This window comes from Coffea arabica, chromosome 9c, assembly GCF_036785885.1.
Source record: "Coffea arabica cultivar ET-39 chromosome 9c, Coffea Arabica ET-39 HiFi, whole genome shotgun sequence".
Taxonomy (NCBI): domain Eukaryota; kingdom Viridiplantae; phylum Streptophyta; class Magnoliopsida; order Gentianales; family Rubiaceae; genus Coffea; species Coffea arabica.
In genome coordinates, this window is record NC_092326.1 from 31588823 (window position 1) to 31609071 (window position 20249).

General features: G+C 34.0%; 1 pseudogene; it reads left to right on the plus strand.

Moving 5' to 3' along the window:
* The first annotated feature begins 1991 nt into the window (after positions 1-1991).
* On the plus strand, positions 1992-9689 carry LOC113708276 (probable cellulose synthase A catalytic subunit 3 [UDP-forming]; annotated as a pseudogene).
* Positions 9690-20249: the final 10560 nt, after the last annotated feature.

Sequence of the window (20249 nt, forward strand, 5' to 3'; positions counted from 1 at the left end):
AATAAATTAAATTTTTAAATATCTTTTTATTAGTTGCACACACATTGAATGTGTGCTTGAAATAATAATGTGTGAGAGTTTGATGTCCTAGATAGTTGCAGTTATGCGTTTCTTCTCTTCCTTACTTTATGACAAGTTACAATAATAATCTTACTAGATCATGTAGTTATTTCAAAATTGAATGGGGGCAAAACTTCAAATTTTTAAAAATTTTTTATGCTTAATAATTGTATTTTATTTGACCTAGTGGGGGCACGTGCCTCCGCTGGCACCACCAATGTAAATCTGCCCGTGTTTCATTTAGTTATACATCTGAAAAACCCAAGTTGTTAAAGCCAAGGCCAAGGTCCATTAGTCAGTTTTCATGGTCCAGGAGCAAATTCTATTTTCGAAATAGTGTGTAGGCTAATATACACACAATCTTGTGGAATTGATCAGTAGACATGGAAAAATCCAGGAAAACTGTGGGAACCAAAAAATATTGAGCAATTTTCTCCAAAAAAATTTTACGTTTTCTGTAAACATATTTTTCTATCACCTTTTTAACTCATATGTAGCAAATCGTAACTCCAGAAAATACCAAACGGAATGAAAGTTTTCCACGAGAAAACCAAAAAGATCCAAATACTCTTAGATTTTGGTGAAGATGCATAACAGGAATTCCTCTTCCTGGCGGGAATTGGAAAGAAAAAGATATCATTTCTTCTTGATTACTAATTCTAGAGTATAACTTGGAAGCAACCACTGATTCAATTACTCAATAATGAAAGCCTGCAAAGAAAGCATCTTCTTAACTAGTCTTATGTACTTTCTGTTGTTCCTTCCCAATTAGCCTTTAATGTATTTTATGGGATCAAATTTAGATGCCTGATACATATCATCTATTGATAATGTAGAAAAACTTAACTATATCCTTTGCTCATCAGACGACTTAATTCAACGTAGAAAATGCTACAACCTAATAGATGTCCTTTAAGATCGAATGTTAGGCACTAAAATTATCATAAAGAAGTATCTCAAATTCTTTCACAACTTTAAAAAAAAAATCTTTTGCAAAACTCTACAACTTTGTGCATTTCCTCCAAAATCCAGTTTGACGTGTAATACCATAGCTTTTGCTTATTTGAAAACAAATTCTTGACTTGACTTCACTAGTCCTGAATGCTGAACAAATTACCTGAGGATACAAGACCAGGAAACCATGGTAAAGTACCCTAGCACTGTATCATTCTATGTAATATGAACTGCCTTTTTTACTTGTATCAAAATTGGCTTTACTTGTGCCGGCAGAGTTGTTGATGATCTGAAGCCAGGATTGCAAGAAATACAAGAGAAGGGACAAGACTTTCTTTTTCCAACAAACTATTAAAAAAAAAGAAGATGAAGTTGTGAAGAAACGATCTGTATCTTAATAAAAATGTAGCTATATGTAGTTGGGAGCTCCGTCCAGATTTTCTTCTACTAAACGAAAATTTTCTTCACACCATGGTTGCATGACATGAGTAAAGAGAAACGAAGAAAGAAAGAAAGATAATATCAATTCAGTTCTTGTGACCTTTTTCTAAATCCTCTCGATCATCTTTGCAATGATAATGTGAAATATATCAGTTGGGACTTGGGAGACTATTTTCAGTTTTCTTGATTAATTGCATGGGTTTAGCTTGGAATTTAGGCTTCTATCCTGCGCGTCCCATTGTTGATAATATAGCATTCGGGGTTTTGAGCTTGTACTAGACTACTTGTACAAGTGCTAATGGCTGGCCTTTCTCTTCCAACTGATCGTCTTGATATGCAAATTAGAAGAAAATATATTGCCGTGGCGAATTTTGTTCAATGTTGATGCATAGAGATCTCAATAGCTAGCTAGCTAGTACTGTTGCAATTTAATTTGAACTAGCAGATAATTGAATTTCTTGATCTATATATTGAGAAAAGCTTAGCTAACTTCAACTTCAATCGAGAAACGGGTATATGTATTTGTTGGTCTTGCAATGGACATGAATGCTGGTCTGATTGCTGGTTCTCATCACCGGAATGGGCTAGTTGTCATCCGGCTAGATGATGGCTCATCAGATGTTGTAAGTCTTTCAACTAGCTATGTTGCCATACTTACCTGTCTGTATAGAGTGCTATATTCAGACAACTTTGTTTGCTCCAAGGCTCCGGTTCCCTCTGCCATTACCAAATTGGGGCAGAGGTGATATGACCAAGAAATTTACCTTAACAATATTTGAATTGAACAGTCTAGATTGGGTTGAGTTGATATGGATCTCTCTGCAATCGAACTTTGTGATTGCAAAGGCCTTAAATCTGCTCCACGGCATTTACAATGTTAGGACTTAGGAGTACTATTTAATTACATAGTTGTTTGTGACAAAGGTTGAAGTGGTTACTCTAAATAAGAGGTTCACAATTCAAGTATAAGGCTAGTGATAATTGTAGAGAAAAGAAATATGTTGTAGCATTAAAATAGGTGCTGTGACAATATTTGCTTTCATACATAATCATTTTTTGCGTCTGCCAAAAAGGCAAATGCTATTCCTAGCTAGTAAATCTATGGTGTGTCAAGTCAACAGAGTGAACTTACTCATTGGCCCTTCCTGTACTTTTAGCCTAGGCTATTCCAGCAGCTGCAGCTGAGCAGGAAAATTTGCCAGATTTGTGGTGATGAGGTTGGCTTTATGCTTGACGGGGAGCCGTTTGTGGCATGCAATGAGTGTGCCTTCCCTATTTGTAGGGCGTGCTAGACTACGAGCACCAAGAGGGCACTTAGCTCTGCCCTCAGAGCAAAACTCGCTTCAAGCATCTCAAGGGTATCTAAAGATCACTTCATATATATATGCTTGCAAGAAGTAATTTGTTGGAATTTTATTTCAAAAGAAAGGATTAACATTTCTTACACTTTGGTGTAGGATTTTACACTGAGCAGGACTGCATGCATGCTTCATGTGTAAAATCCAATAAAATTTGAATGAAGATTGTGTGTCATATATTCGCACATGTTTTACATTGAACGGTTTATGGAAGATAATCCAAAGAAAAATGTACCATTAATCTTGATATTACCTCATAGTTGAGTTCTCCAATCTTTAAAAGGATATTGACTTTTGGCAAAAACCATGTAGTGTTTTGAAAGATAGTAAATTTACATCAACTACTATCCCCTTGAGATGTACTAAATTATTTTATTTTTGACATTGAGCTAGATCTTGAGAATAAGTCTTATAGTTCCAATGAACAGTTTTATTACTACTGTATTTATGCATATTAGATTATGAGTCTTAATCGCCTTCAGAATTTGCCAAGTTCTCAACTTTTGAGCCAGTAAAACTAAAAAAAATCATGTGCAAGTGAAATCTGGGTTCCTTTCTTGCTCTATTTCGTCCCTTAAATTGCATCAGGTGGCAAGCTTCCTACTTAGCAAACCAATACATTTGACCACATGAATTTAGTGAAGCAATAGGCTTGGGCAGCACCTTAATAATACTACCGCCATAATAAGTTTAATCACAATTGAAACAATTAGCATCTTGTAAGTGTCTGTCAATGAAGCTAAGCTAGTAGAAATTAGAATAAAGCTTTGCTTTTTACCTAAATCCAATTTTATGCCCACTATTTCTTTGCTGTTATGTATTTACCTATTATTTGCTGCAACAACGATATGCAGGGTGTGCTAGAGTGGAGGGTGATGAAGAAGATGATGATATCGATGACCTGGATAACGAGTTCAATTTTGCAGTCCAGGAGAGTGATGCTGCTAAGTTGAGTTCTGCTCCAGTAGGCACCGGCATGGAGAGTTATAGCACATCTTTTGGTGCAGACACAGCATCTCCTCCTAATCTTCATATAGAGCTGGCTCAAGTTCCTCTTCTCGCTGATGGCGAAATGGTATAATTTATGTTGTCCCTTCTCCTACTTCCTAATTCTATGATTACTCTCCACTGAAGCCATACTCAAGAACTGATGCATGTACTTTTTGTTCAACATTGGTCCTTTGTACATAAATCGTATGCAGATTGATGCTAATATACCTCCTCAACAACATGCATTGGTCCCGTCCATCATGCCATCTGCAAATGGAGGTGATAGGGGCAACAAGTCACATGCACTTCCTCTTCTAGATCCTGGCCTTCCAGGTAATTTGTTTTTTAATTTATGTTTATTTCTGCGATAAATCTTGGTTTATTGTTTGTTTTGAGAATACATATGGTAATAAGTACACCTACTTGAGTTTTCCAATTCTGACACATAAAATTCCATATGTTTATTTATTCAAACTTTACACATATACATTTACAGGATCAATCAACTGTAAAATTTGCAGTGAAAACAAGATCCTTGGATCCTTCCAAGGATTTAGCTGCTTATGGCTATGGAAGTGTAGCTTGGAATGAGAGGATGGAAAATTAGAAACAAAAACAAGAAGACAAGCTACTGATCATGGAGAGTGTCAATAATGGAAAAGATTGGGATAATAATGGGATGGGTCTCGACCTGCCCTTGTAAGGTTTACCAAAATGTCAACATCGCCACCTAATGAAATAGAAACCAACTTCAGCTTATTAGCTATTTTTCAGAAATTCCAAGGAATTACAAGAACAATTAGTTACAAGTTTTGGGACATTTGTGATGTCAAGCTTCTGTGATTCATTTCTCTATCAGCTGCCAAGCCTATACCCTTAGTTTTATTTATGTCATATTAAAATTTCAAAACTTACAAGATGATGAAATCACCATGCCTTTCGGTTTGCAAACTGGCATCTTTTTGAGGACTGAACTTGCCTTCTCCCTTTCATAGTTCTTACTGATCTGATATACTATTTCGAGCCTGCATAGTTTCATTGGTTTGCTAACTTTGAATTTTTTTCTTTTCAACAAGGATGGATGAAGGTCGACAACCACTATCTAGAAAAGTCCACATTCCTTCAAATCAAATCAACCTATATCGGATGGTTATCGTGATTCGCTTGGTTGTTCTTGGGTTTTTCTTCCAATATCGGCTACTGAATCTTGTACAGGATGCTTATGCATTGTGGCTAGTATCTGTGATTTGTGAAATTTGGTTCGCTATTTCATGGATTCTTGATCAATTTCTAAAGTGGCTTCCAGTTGAAAGGGAAACTTACCTAGACAGATTGTCGCTCAGGTTGATGTCATCAAACTTCATTCCCGAATTTATGTTTAATAGCTAATGCCAACCTAGGTTTGATTTCTCGAAACTCATTTCTGGCCTATTTTTAGGTATGAAAAAGAGGGCCAGCCTTCTCAGCTATCTCCAATAGACATATTTGTCACTACAGTTGATCTATTGAAAGAACCACCCTTGGTGACTGCAAACACAATTCTGTCCATTGTTGCAGTGGATTATCCTGTTGATAGAGTCTCATGTTGTGTGTCAGATGATGGTGCCTCCATGTTAACATTTGAGGCAATGTCAGAAACATCAGAATTTGCAAGGGAATGGTGCCTTTCTGCAAGAAGTTCAATATTGAGCCCCGGACACCTGAGTGGTATTTCGCTCAAAAGATTGACTATCTCAAAGATAAGATTCAGCCTTCCTTTGTAAGGGAACGAAGAGTAATGAAGGTATAAGTTTTCTGTAAGCATATGTCGATTAAAATGCTTTTCTCCTATAAGGTCATTCAGATGTTATTTTGCATACCGTTTATTGTGATTGCAGAGGGAATACGAGGAGTTTAAAGTTAGGCTGAATGTTTTGGTTGCAAAGGCACAAAAGGTTCCAGAGAAAGGCTGGACAATGCCGGATGGGACTCCATGGCCTGGAAACAGTGTTAGAGATCATCCTGGGATGATTCAGGTATGTGGATTTCGATGTCATCATTGCTTGTACTGCTATATCTGTTCATAGCTTTAATAGTTTCTTGATGGCCTTATTTAGGTCTTCGTTGGCCAAAGTAGTGGAGATGACATGTACACAAACAAGTTGCCACAATTAGTGTATGTATCAAGGGAAAAGAAACCTGGATTTAACTATCACAAAAAGGTTGGTCCAACGAATGCTTTGGTACGACAACCTTAAGACAATTTCCAGCCTACATCTCACGTAATAGTGAAAAAGAACATGATATTTTCTACTCGCCTGCACTTACATGTCAGGTTAGAGTCTCTGCAATTCTATCCAATGCAATTTATTTGTTAATTTTGGATTGTGACCACTACATCAACAATAGCAAAGTTTTGAGGGAGGCAATGTGTTTCATGATGGATCCCTTATTGGGAAAGAGGGTGTGTTAGGTTCAGTTTCCTCAAAGGTTTGATGGAATTGACACGAATGATCGCTATGCAAACAGGAATACTGTCTTTTTTGATGTAAGAGTTAGTATTAAAATTCAATTCTGATTATTGGTAGTGCATTGACAAATCTAATCCAAATACAATTCATTTCTTCTCATTAGATTAACATGAAAGGTCTGGATGGCATTCAAGGACCAATTTATGTTGGGACTGGATGTGTTTTTAGGCGGCTGGCGCTCTATGGTTACGATGCTCCAAAGAAAAATAAATCACCTGCTAGAACCTGTAATTGTTCAACTGAATGGTGCTGGAGCAGACTTTGTGCTGGACATAAGAAGATAAAGAAGAAAAGGAAGGCAAAATCCGAGACAAAGTGATTAAAAAGATGGCATCGAACCAAGTGTGCATGCAATGGAAGGTCTGAAAGAGGGCGCCGAAGGTACAGGTTGTATCCATGTATGAACTGTGTGAGAATTTTTAGTATGACCATCTTTTGCCTTGTGTTAGCCGACTTGACTTCTCTCTAGTGAATTATCTTTCCATTTCTTGTAATGCTCATCTAAATGCATGACACGCGTCTTCATTTATTAACAAGGATTAGAATTAGTTAAACTCAAAATGATCATATTTCTTCCTAATAAATGGAAACACATACCATGTATTTAAATATATGCATTGTAAAAAATGGAGAAAGAATCCACTAAAAAAAAAATCAAATCTGCATTTATCTTCCTAATTTCTTCTAGAATTTCATGACTTCCGGTCGTGTACTCATTCATCTTGCAGCAACCTCAGTATTCTATTCCTTTTCTTTAGTTTGTTTTTTGTTTTGCATATGGTTTCATAAGATTATGTCTTACTAGATTCAAGTTCATAAAACTGAAAAATCCGTGCTAGGAAGTCGTCCGGGTATGTCTAGGATTGAAAGTCTCCAGATGTTTTGTGTCTACTCAGACATTGGATAACAAAGGATGGAACTAGAATGAATGTTTAAAAATTAGCTCGGATCGTCCAGTCAAACCGGTTGAATCATCGATCGTGTTGTTTTTTGAGCTGGGTTAAAGCACAAACCTCGAAGAATTAAAAAATTGGTCTAGATTGCAAAAGCTAGTTAACCGTCCGGTTGGATCGCCAAGTAAACATGGTTCTTACTAAATAGGTCGGGTTTTGCTTTCAAGTTGAAAAAAAGTGCAAAATTACCAGATCCACATTTTTGCTCTTTTGCTATTTAATCCTCACACTTTCTTTTTGGATTCAAAGCTACCCTATATTTATGCAATATTAGTTCTGTCATCATACTTTTGTAAAATTACTGTTTTGTTCTAAATTGTTCAGAAATTCTAAAATCTCTTACTCAATTTTATATTCTAAAATTAAACAATCTAGATTTTAGATTAACTTTTATATCACTTTCTAATTTTTGTTCATAAAATCACAAGTTTTGTTTATTTTTATACTATTACAAGCTCATGTTTTATAAAAGTTAGTTTCTTTTTCATTTCGTTTCCTTCTTTATTGCTCATGTCTGGTACAATACAATTTTCTTCTTGTCTTTTGGATGTGTTGTGATTGTAAACATGGATTTATTTGATATATATTTTATTATTGTTACAACTTCTAAATTTTTCTACCAATGGATTTTGCAGTATTTGTTCTCCTAAGAATAGTGAATAGTAATCATAAACCATTGTGCATTCTAATAAGCTGATAGAGTATATGCTTGTTCAAGTACAGAAAGGCTACCATCCTACTATTATTGTGTTGCTTGTTCATGTAGTTCCTTTATTTGGTCAAAGATTTCAATGTGGTTTCCTCTTTGATCATATTTTGGAATATCAATTCTTTGCCAGAAATAATCTCATAAAATTTAAACGGAAAAAATAACGATTGGTTTTAACTCAGATGAAATTGCTAAACAAGATTCTGCACTCGAGAAGAAACCTCAGTGAAGTTGCATTTTCCTTCCTTGCCAATTTCAATCCTGCCCTACCGTTTGAAGTTGCTAGGAATGGGAACATGCATTTACTAAATCTTTTAATCCTTTTGATTTAATTGGGTTTGATAATTACAATCCATAAGTAGCAAAAATCAAACTCAAGTTATGTCTTAAATACTGTGGATTGTGCATTTAGAGCAACTTTATTTGTAGGAATCAAGGATGAAAATCTATCTGTCATATCTGAGAACAAATTGGAGAAGAAATTTGGACAGTTTCCCGAATTTTTTTGCATCTACGTTGCTAGAGAATGGTGGCAGAGTCAAGGCTAATACGTCTTCTCTGCTTAAAGAAGCCATCCACGTGATTAGTTGCAGCTATGAAGATAAAACAGAATGGGGAACTGAGGTGCTGCTGGCGATCATATACTCGTACTTAGTTCTTTTCTAATCGTTATACCTATTCTTGATCATATTTAATTTAACGAACTTTTCATTCAGCTTTAACTACAAATCAGGTTGGCTGGATATATGGCTCAGTTACTGAGGATATTTTAACGGGGTTTAAAATGCATTGCCACGGATGGTGATCCATTTATTGTATGCCTGCAAGGCCTGCATTTGTAGGATCAGCACCGATTAATCTATCTGATCACCTTCACTAGGTCCTCCACTGGGCTCTTGGTTCAATTGAAATTTTTCTAAGCAGGCACTGTTCTCTTTGGTATGGTTATGGCAGTGGCTTGAAATGGTTGGAAAGAGTATCATACATAAATGCTACAGTATACCATTGACATCAATTCCCCTTATAGCATATTGTACCTTACCAGCCGTGATGTATTATGTACAACATTATATACTCTTTAGTTTTCAGATCTCTAATACTTCTGATTCTTACCATCAATACAGCTCAGTAAAGCCGCTAGCTTGTGATTTTTGTTACTTTTTCTCTGTATCTTTGCAACCAGTATCCTGGAAATGAGATGGAGTGGAGTAGGCATTGATGAATGGTGGAGAAATGAACAATTATGGGTGATCAGGGGCATTTACGCGCATCTGTTTGCTATATTTCAAGGATTACTGAAGGTGTTAGCTGGAGTCGATACCAACTTTATAGTGACATCTAAAGTAGGTGATGTTGAGGGGTTGTCAGAACTTTATGTATTCAAGTGGACTACTTTTCTAACCCCACCAACTACACTCTTGATCATAAACCTGATTGGGTCATAGTTGGAGTTTCCAGGGCAATAAACAATGGATATGATTCATGGGGCCCCTTGCTTGGCAAGGTCTTCTTTGCCATTTGGGTCATAGTTCACCTCTATCCTTTCTTGAAAGGTCTGCTGGGTCGCCAAAATAGGACCTCAACCACCATTGTAGTATTGTCACTCCTGGTTGCTTCCTTATTTTCTCTTTTATGGGTGCACATTGATCTATTTCTGGCCAATTCCAACGGTCCAGTTTTAGAAGAATATGGAATTGATTGCGAGAAGTTATGAATTTGCATCATTTCATTCATCAGTAGAAGAGGGACGAAATGTTGCAAAATCATTTTTCTTCGCAGTTAATAAGATTGTTGGCCTAAATAACCCCTACAAGGTTGCAGCCTTACTCCTTTAGTCATCCAAGGCCCGACCAGCCTGAGTTGTAAATGTTCAGCGATATTGCCTCAATCATATTTGCATCTCATGATGAAAAGCAATTAGAGAAAGGATATACAGCCAAAGAACAATTATCGTCTGCATTTTCTAGACCCCTCTTTGAAGAAATGTTCTCGAGTTTGTTGTCATTTCTTGATTTCTTGATTGATTAGTCGATAACTAAAGTAGATATTGAATCAACTACTAGGGTCAGCTAGTGACTAACGATGGGTTCTTAAAATCTTCCACATTACGAGATGTTAGATTCAAGGTTTAAATCAACAACTAAGCCAAAATATCATCCAATGAAGGTACAAATTAATGGCCATACCCAAAATATTATCCAATAAAGGTACAAATTAACGGCCATACTTTTTTTAATCAAGAAGTGATTACAAATAATAATAATAATAAGCATGTATTTTTTTTAAAAAAAAACCATGTATTTAATATTAATAATGACACTTGCTAAGCATAAAAAATGGTAAACAAACTAAGTTTGAGAAAAAACAAGTTTAAAAAAATGAAGAAATTTGCTTATACTCTATTGAAAAGCCACATTCTAAAAGCAAGTTTGGGATCAGACTCTAACTTTTGTTTTTGGCTTTTTTAGTATGCTTGATCACTTGATTGGAGAGAAAGAAGACAAGATGTTGCTTTCTCAAAAGGGTTAAATATAATAAATTAATTGCATACTATAAATTTTTTTAAGACAAAATACAAAAGGTATGGTCCAAAACTAGAGTGAAGATATAGTACCTTATAATTTGAAGTTGTATTTAATGCTTCTTATCTCACTTACTTTTTGCAAGTTACCTTTATAATCTTGTTATGTCATAATTATTTCAAAATTCATTGGGGGCACAATTTGAAATTTTAAACAAATTCTAAGGCTAATAGTGAAATTATAGTTGGACTAGTCATCATGTAAATATGTCATTGGTTCAAATCTTGTATCAGATAGTTGGAGGTTGTCAGGAAGGGTAGAAGCGCTAAAAAATGTAGGCATTGATTCATTTCAAGATCAAATTTTTAGCAGCTAACTGGGTTAATAAATTTGAAAACTCGTTTTGATTTTTTTTTTTTGTTTGATGTTATTTAATAGACTGCATTGTGATTGTTAGTAACCATTTTAGTACAGGAATATCAGGTTGTTAGATTTTTCTCTTCCTTCAGGTGTGTGTACATCATTTCCAAGAGTTCAAATCTTGGAATTGTCTGCTTCATATATTCTTTCTAAGTACACAGTCAGATCATCAAAGGAAAAATACACTTTTCATTCCCATTGTTCAGGGTGTTGGACAATTTTGTCCCTAAAGTTTCAATCAAAACACATTTCATCCAAACGATTTTATAATTTTAACCAATTTCGTTTCTAAAGTTTCATGCAAATACATTTCATGCTAATAGTTTCATAAATCTGACTAATTAAGGACAATTGGTAGATTGCCAAACAATTTGAATGGAATATCATTACTTGACCATAGCAAGCCAGTTAGTATAATACAAAAAACATTGGATCAACAAAAACTACAAAAATCATTTTTAATTCATTTTCTTATTTAAAAAATAAGAAATTTTTAGCACTATGACTTTCTTCTTAATGACAAATGGTACACAAAGTTCGAAAGGAAACGAAGTCATGGAGAGGCAACAACTCCATTATAGCCAATTGAAAAAAAAAATTGAAAGAATTGTTTAGATTGTCATTTATTTGCAAAACTTTAGTTTATTGCATCATATACATGTTTTTCAAATTGTCTACCTATCATCCAATCTATTTTTTATCTCACATACATCATATTGCAAGTTTAAAAAAAAAATCTCTTATTCGAACACACTTATTATTATTTATGTAATTTAATAAATGAACGAATTTGGTATTTAACAATAAAATGATATTCAATCCAAATTGGTTAACAATCATTCGATTGTTCCAATTGATCAAATTTATGAAAATATGAGAATGAAATGTGTTTGTATAGAACTTTAGTTATGAAATTGATCGAAATTATTAAACTACGAGTTTGAATTGTGTTTTGACTGAAAGTTTACGGATGAAATTGTCCAACACCCTAAACATTAGAGATGAAAAGTGCATTTTTGTGAATTCTGATGAGATGAAAGTGACATCTTAGCTAATATGTCGAAATGAAATGCCCTTCAGTGACAAACCAAATTCTCTTGCTATTGCAACTTTGCTGTAAATTTCAAAAGCTTTTACTAAAGAAGGCCATGCCACAAGCTCTAAATTTCAACAAGAAGCAAATCCTCCGCTATTTATCAAGTTTATATTGCAATTTATTTTGGTCAAACAACCAATTGTCACCAAAAAATCCCCAAGATGTGGCATTTTGTTCCCTGCCTTTGTGTGATCGTACTTCAGATTTTCATCCATTTTTGCATGCTATCCTTCTATATGCACCATTCTGTGTGCTACTTCTGATTTATTTTACTTAATGTCAGGTTGATACACATGCATAGTGAAAGCAATATGGTTAATTTTAATCAATATTCAAGCAAAAACGTGTTGAAGTGTTTAGTACAAAACAAAGAACTAGGCACACTAAAAGCGTAGAAAACTCTAAACAAAGAATCACAATAAAAATGGAAGAATTGACAACTCTTAAAGCGTGATTAAACAGTATCTTTAACATTTTAATTGCCCCCACTATACTTAGCATGTGTTAAAAGATTAAGGCAATACCCCTAAAATACACCAAAAGGAAAAGAAGCTTGTCAACAAATAGCAAGTTCTATCTAACAAGAAAATATGAAATGATGAAAGTTAGTTTAATTTCTTAAATGCTCGTTAATTTATATGAAAAAGATGTTTTCCACTTGTAGCTATCGTTCAGAACCAATGTCCCTTCAAAACACAATCATTGGCATCAAAACAACCATCATTTGAAGCAAAAAAAGTGCCAAACAAAGGTCTGAACGTTACTCAGAATTCAGTCCCGGATTATGGACCGGATTCAAGGCTGGATTCTGAGCAGAAAGTTTGAAACTTTCTAGACCGAGTCCCCATAAGAATTCAGCTATGAATCCACAACCGAATTCGAGATCCGCGCGCGAATCCACTTGGATCCATCTTCTTTCCCCAAAAACTCAACAAGTCCTTTTTGTTCTATTTCATTTAACAAACTAATTCTACAATCTCCCACTTAGTTTGTAAAACGAAATATCAAACTAACACTTATAATAACATACATAAAGAAAAGTATCGTTTGATTTAAACTTTTCTTTTAGTGTTGATATAATTCTAGAACAAATCAAATCTAGGTTACTTAATGTATTAAACCAATATTTGTAAATTAGTCAAGAAATACCACATACATAGTACTAAATACGTTGATCAATTCATAATGAATTTAGCACTATTATCGGCCATGTGCTCCATGCTAATTTCATGATCATTAACAAAAGTAAACCAAACTTTTGGTAGAAGCAACATCACTTCTATGATCACATAGGTGAAAACACTCTCTAATTTTATCTAACAAAGCACTTAGAAAGCAATTGTAATTCATTAAAAATATAACTTACCATATATTCAACCTCCCATTTTTATAAACTAGTGAGATAATTGTGTACATAAAGATCTAGTATTCACAAGCATTTAACAACTTATTGTTACCCTTTAAACCTTTTCATCTAGTGGTGGTGGTAAAATAAAGGTAGAGTTCCTATTGCTAGTGATTTTAGATAAATGGTTTCAACCCCATATTCAATGAGGCTATATTCACTAAGTCCTTTGGCAAAGGTTTAGTCAACAAATCCGTTAAATTATTGTACGTTCTCACAAATACAATAGTCACAATGCCATCTTGTAACATTTATCAAATATACTCATGTCTTAAACTTGTATGTCTAGATTTATCTTTATACATTTTTTTTTAGGTTCTAGACATAGTGGCTTCGCTATCATAATATAAAGAAATCAAAGGCTAGGTTGTGGTCACAATTTAATAGCAAATAATAAATCCCTAAGCCACTCCGCCACTTTACATGTAACAACCAAAGTTATAAATTCAGCTTCCATTGTGGAATAAGCAATCATGCTTTGTTTATTAGAAGCCCATGAGACCTCACCACCACCCAAAGTAAATACCCACCCGGTTGTGGAATTCTTCTCACTCACACTAAAAAGCCAACTAGTATTTGAGTAACCTTCAAGAACCAATGCAAAATCTGTTATAAAAGATTTCCAAATCTTTAATTCTTTTAAAATAACCAAAAACTCTTTCAATGGACTTCCAGTCCAAAATTTTTAGTATATCTAGCAAACCTACAAACTGCATATGAGATATCTGGTATTGTGTAATTCATTGCACATATCATGCTTCCAATTGAACTAGCATATTTAATTTGAACAATCGGATTATTCAACTAGAATCCAAGGTTGTTAGACAATAATGAGTCCATGTCATTATTTACTGCTTTCTTCCAAAATGCAGCAACTCTTGATGACATAGTTTCACTAAACATCTTTGAATCATCCTCCATATTCAATAATATTGGTATCTTCTATTATGTCAATAATATTGAGATTCCTTACTGCCTTCAACCAAAAAGATAAAAGCTTGCGAAGATATGACATTAAATAGTAGATGATTTTCTCTTCTAAGCCTTTGACTTCTCCTAGGTTAAGCAGGACCGTCAATTTACTTCCTCTTATCACTTGAAAAAGAACCAACACTTTGACGAAATTCTAAACCACTAGTACGATCTTTTATATGCACTGAACCTTTAAGAAATTTATTCTCAAAGAATTGCACATCTCTTGACTCAATAGTAGTATTAGAATCAAGATCAAACAGCCTATGAGTTTTGGAATTTTCTACATAGCCTATGAATACACTTTTAAGTGCCCTAGGTCTCAATTTTGTTCTATTATTATCCAAGACCTTGTAATAGGCAATGCAACCTTAAACTCTAGGATGACTTAGGTTTGGTTTTCTCCCTATCCATGTCTCATATGGAGGGGTTTTTGTTTTCGAAGAAGGAATTCTATTGTGTTCATGACATGTAACCAACAAAGGTTCGCCCCACAAATTCTTTGGCAATCTAGAATTTACTAACATAGAATTGACTATAACTTCCAATGTTCTATTTTTCCTTTCAACCGAACCATTTTTTGTAGAGTATATGGTGCATCTGTTTGGTGTATAATTCCAATTTGTTCACAAAACATTGGGAATTCACAAGGAAAATTTTCACCTCCCTTATCACTTCTCAATACTTTGATTTTCTTGTCTAATTGGTTTTCAACAAGTAACTTATAAGACTTGAACATGGTAAAATATTCATCTTTACCTTTTATAGATAAACATGTACAAATCTTGAACAATCATCAATACAGGTAATAAAATACCTAGTACCATCTCTTGTTAACAAACCATTTAGTTCACACATATCAGAATGTACAACTTCAAGCAGGTTGGTATTTCGTTCAATTTTAGGAAATGGTAACCTAGTCATCTTTGCTTGAACACAAATTTTACATTTCTTTTCTTCATTTCCAGCACAATCAATTAGTCCATGTTTAGAAATCAAATATAACATCCTACTATTCACATGTCCTAAACTATCATGCCATATAGAATAGCAAGACTCAACAAACTAAGCAACAATAGACATTTTATTAATACTCATTCTGAACATACCTCCACAAGAGTAACTTTGTCCTAACAACTCTAAAACCATTCTTATTTAGCCTATCAGCATTTAGCCTATCTGCTGACACAAGATTTTTCTATATGTGTGGAACATGTAATATATTTGTGAACACTAGCTTTTTGCCGGAAGTGAATTATGAGTCCACTATCTCCTTGCCATGCACCATTGCGGTATCATGATTACCCATAATCAACACACTTCCATTAGGAACATCTTCATAAGCTGTAAATTTGGTCTTGTCATTACATACATGCATCGTTGCACCATAGTCGTACCGCCAATCAGTTGAATTGAATAAAGAAAAAGCCACATTCAATTCAGAGATCATTGACACCTTCCACTCGGACACCATTGTAACAACTTCTGCAATTTCTTTATTCTCAAAATGGTTAGCTTGGGCATTATTTGTCTTTTGCTTCTTATTAGAAGTGCACTCCTTCTTATAATGCTCCTTCTTGCCATAGTGGTAACATGTCCGATTCTTTTTCTTGTCCTTAGAACTTATATTGTTTTGTCTAGAAGATTTTCTCTTCTTAGACCCTCACTATTGCTAATTTTCTTCATCTACTAAGTTCACTTTAGGATCAGATTCAACCTCCTTTCTTTGAAGAATTCTAGCATCTTCTTCTATATGAAGATGCTTAAGATTTTGATCCATAGTGAAGGCTTCGATTGTACGAAGTAATTTTTTTTGGCAACCATTCCAACTAGAGGCTAAATTTGCAATTATAGCCCCACTTTTAATGATTCAGAAATTTCAACACCAAAATCTTTAGGTTTTGAAACCTAAACTTGAAAATCATGAACTTGGTCCAACAAAGAGGATTATCATTAATGAAGAAATCAAAATATTTCTTAACAAAGAATTTTTCCGCACCTTGTTCCTACGTACTTGTTCTCCAATGCTATCCATATTTCTCTTGGCAACTTGATCTGAATTGTATACATCATAGACACGATTCGAAAGAGTATCCAGAATATGGCCATGATAAATCACTTCATCATCTTCCCTCTTGCGACGTTGCTGCTTGATTTCCTTAGAGTCATCCTTATTGATCAGAGGTATTGGAGGTAGAGAAGGATCAAGAATATATGCCACTTTAAAGGCAGTGAGGAAGAACATCATCTTGTTCTTCCAACAGTTGAAATTTGTGCCCATGCCATCAAGCCTATTAAGTTTATCAACCCTTTGATTTTTGGTCTTCAAAGCATTTTCAGTAGTAGTCTCCATCGTTGTCAATGAACAATTAAAACCTTTAGTTGTTGAAGTGTGTAGTGTAAAATAAAGAACAAGGAACACTAAAAGTGTAGAAAACTCTAAACAAAGAATCACAACAAAAATGGGAGAATCGGCAACTTTTGAGGTATGATTAAACACTATCCTTAAGGTTTTAATTACCCCACTACATTTAGTATTTGCTAAAAGGTTAAGCCAATTTACCACTAAAATACAACAAAAAGGAAAAGAAACTTGTTAGCAAATGACAAGTTACTTCTAATAAGAAAAGATCAAATGACAAAAGTTAATTTAATTCTTTAGAAATTTGTTAATTTATAGGAAAAAGATGTTTACTACTTATATCTGACGCTCAAAACCAATATCCCTCCAAAACATAATTATTGGCATCAAAACAATCACCATTCGAAGCGAAAAGGTGCCAAATAAATGTTTGAACGTTATTTAAAATCTGGCCCCAGATTGTGGGCTAGATTCAAGGCTGAATTTTGGGCAAAATATTTGAAATTTTCTGGACCGAATCCGTGCAAGAATATGGCCATGAATCTATGATCGGACTCCAGACCTGCTCGCAGATCCACTTGGATCTGTTTGCAGATTCTTTGCCCAGAAACTCAACAAGTCCTTTTTGTTCTACTTCACTTAACAAACTAATTCTACAAAAGGCAATTGCAGCTCTTCTGCATCCAGTTTTGTTCTATTTCATTTAACAATCTAATTCTGCAAAAAGCAGTTGCAGCTCTTCTGCATCCAGTTTCATATTAGTTCAACATGGAAGAAGAGAGGAAATCCTGCAATAATTTCCTCTGGAGTAATTTCATCTTGAAGGAGTAAATTTAAATATAACTAAACTTATATGTATAACATAAAATATTTTTAAGTTTTTGTGAGGGTAAAATTTTAAATTTATGAAAAGTGTTCTGAAAATTTATAATTTTACAAGGGATGAAAACTGTTGAAAATTTTATTTATATTATTGTTAAATTTGTTTTTCAAATGGAGTCAATCATTTAGTGGCCTAGAGTTTAGGAATTTGCTACACGTTAAAGTCTTTCTGTTTTGATTTAGTCAGCAAATTTAGTGGCTTATTGGTCTAGTCTTTAGGAGAAGTTGGGTTATGGAGAAGGTGCTAGATATGGGACCTAATCTTTAGGAATTTCAGTTGTGCATTTTACCTATTTAAAGGCTCCAAAGGTTCTAAGTAAAATACAACTTTGGCCACAGTACTAATGTTATCTTTTCTGCAAATCTCTTATCAGTGGCATCAGAGCTACAAGACTCCTAAGACCCCAGAGTGAAACACTTGAAATTATCTACTCTTTCCCTACTACCCTATCCAAATGGCCAATGATTCAAATTTTGTGCAAGCCGCCATCCCTCACTTTGATGGTCACTATGACCACTGGAGCATGCTCATGGAAAATTTTGACGGTCCAAAGAATATTGGTTAGTAGTTGAATCCAGAATTCTAGAGCCACCAGCAGGTGCAGCCGTGACAGATGTGCAGAAAACAGACGTTGAAGCTAGAAAGCTCAAAGACTTGAAAGCAAAGAACTATATCTTCCAGGCTATTGATCGTCCCATATTGGAGACTATTCTTTGCAAAGATACATCCAAGGATATTTGGGATTCAATGAAGAAAAAATATCAAGGCTCTTCTAGAGTGAAGCGTGCACAGCTTCAAGCCTTGAGGAGGGATTTTGAAGTTTTGTAGATGAAGGATGGGGAATCTGTCACAAGTTTTGTTGGAAGGACAATGGAAATTGAAAATAAAATGAGATGCTATGGAGAAGAGATTAAAGATGTTAACATAGTAGAAAAAATTCTGCGTTCTATGACGAGAGAATTTAACTATGTTGTTTGCTCAATTGAAGAGTCAAACGACATAGATGACCTCTCTCTTGATGAATTGCAGAGCTCTTTGTTAGTCCATGAACAGAAGATGAACCGAAGCTCAACAGCAAAGGACCAAGCTTTAAAAGCTTCTACCAATACTCATTCCAACAGCTCAAGAGGAAGAGGCAGAGGTCGAGGAAGAGGAAGGGGAGATCGAGATCATGACAAATCTAAGGTAGAGTGCTTTAGATGTCACAATTATGGTCATTATGCTTCTGAATGTTTCACTAAGCTGCCAAATTATAAAGAAAGAGAAGAGAACTCAAATTTTGTGGAAGAAACAAATGAACCAAAAACTTTGTTGGTGATTGTCCATGAAAGGAAAAAGATTGAGTCTAATATTTGGTATGTCGATACAGGCTGCAGCAATCACATGAACGGAAGCAAGTCTTCTTTTTCGAATCTAAATGAAAGTTTTCACTCTACTGTCCATTTTGGTGATTTCTCTACTGTGAAAGTGATGGGAAAAGGTGATATTAAGATACATACTAAGAATGGTCTTATGAAAACAATTTCTAATGTGTTGTATGTTCCTGACTTGAAAAGTAATTTGTTAAGTGCTGGTCAGTTGCAAGAAAAGAGGTATGTCATTACAATTAAGAAAGGCGCTTGTGAAATTAATGATCTTGATAGAATAAGTCCTATTGCGACTGTCCAAATGAGTTCTAACAGGTTATTTCCAATGAAGATTGAAAGCATTCAATCTTGTTTGATGGCTGAAGTAAAGGTCCCCTCATGGTTGTGGGATTTTCATTATGGCCACTTAAATTTTGGTGGATTGAGGGCTCTGCAATAGAAAACCATGGTGACAGGGCTTCTGGAAATTACTGCTCCCTCCCTTGTTCGTGAAGAATGTGTTGTCAGCAAACATCATCATTCTTAGTTTCCCAAAGGAAAGTCTTGGAGAGCAAAGGATGTGTTAGAGCTGGTGCATTCAGATATTTGTGGCCCAATAAACCCATCTTCTAATAGAGGTAAAAGATACTTAATTACCTTCATTGATGACTTTTCAAAGAAAACCTGGGGTCCGTTTGGATTAGCTGTTTTTTGGGTTGTTTTTCAAAAACAATACTGTAGCATTTCATTTTTGAAATACAAGTCCGTTTGGATTAGTTGTTTTTGGGGTTGTTTTTCAAAAACTATATGAAAAACTTTTACTGTAAATGTTTTTTGGATTATTTTTAGAGGTATTTTTAAAACATAATTTTGAGTATTTTATAATTTATAATTTATATATTTTTATATTTATATACAATAATGCATTTATAATACATTTATAAATATTTATAAATAAATATATTTATATATTTATATAAAAATATATCAATATATTATAAATGTATTACATTATACATAATACATAATATAAATATATTTATAAATGTATAAATGTATATTATTATAAATGTATAAATTATAAATGTATAAATGTATATTATATAAATGTAAAAATTATAAATTTTATATTTTTATCTAAATATATATTTATGCATTTATAATACATTTATAAATATTTATAAATAAATATATTTATATAGTTATATAAAAAAATATAAATGTATTATATTATATATAATACATAATATAAATATATTTAGAAATGT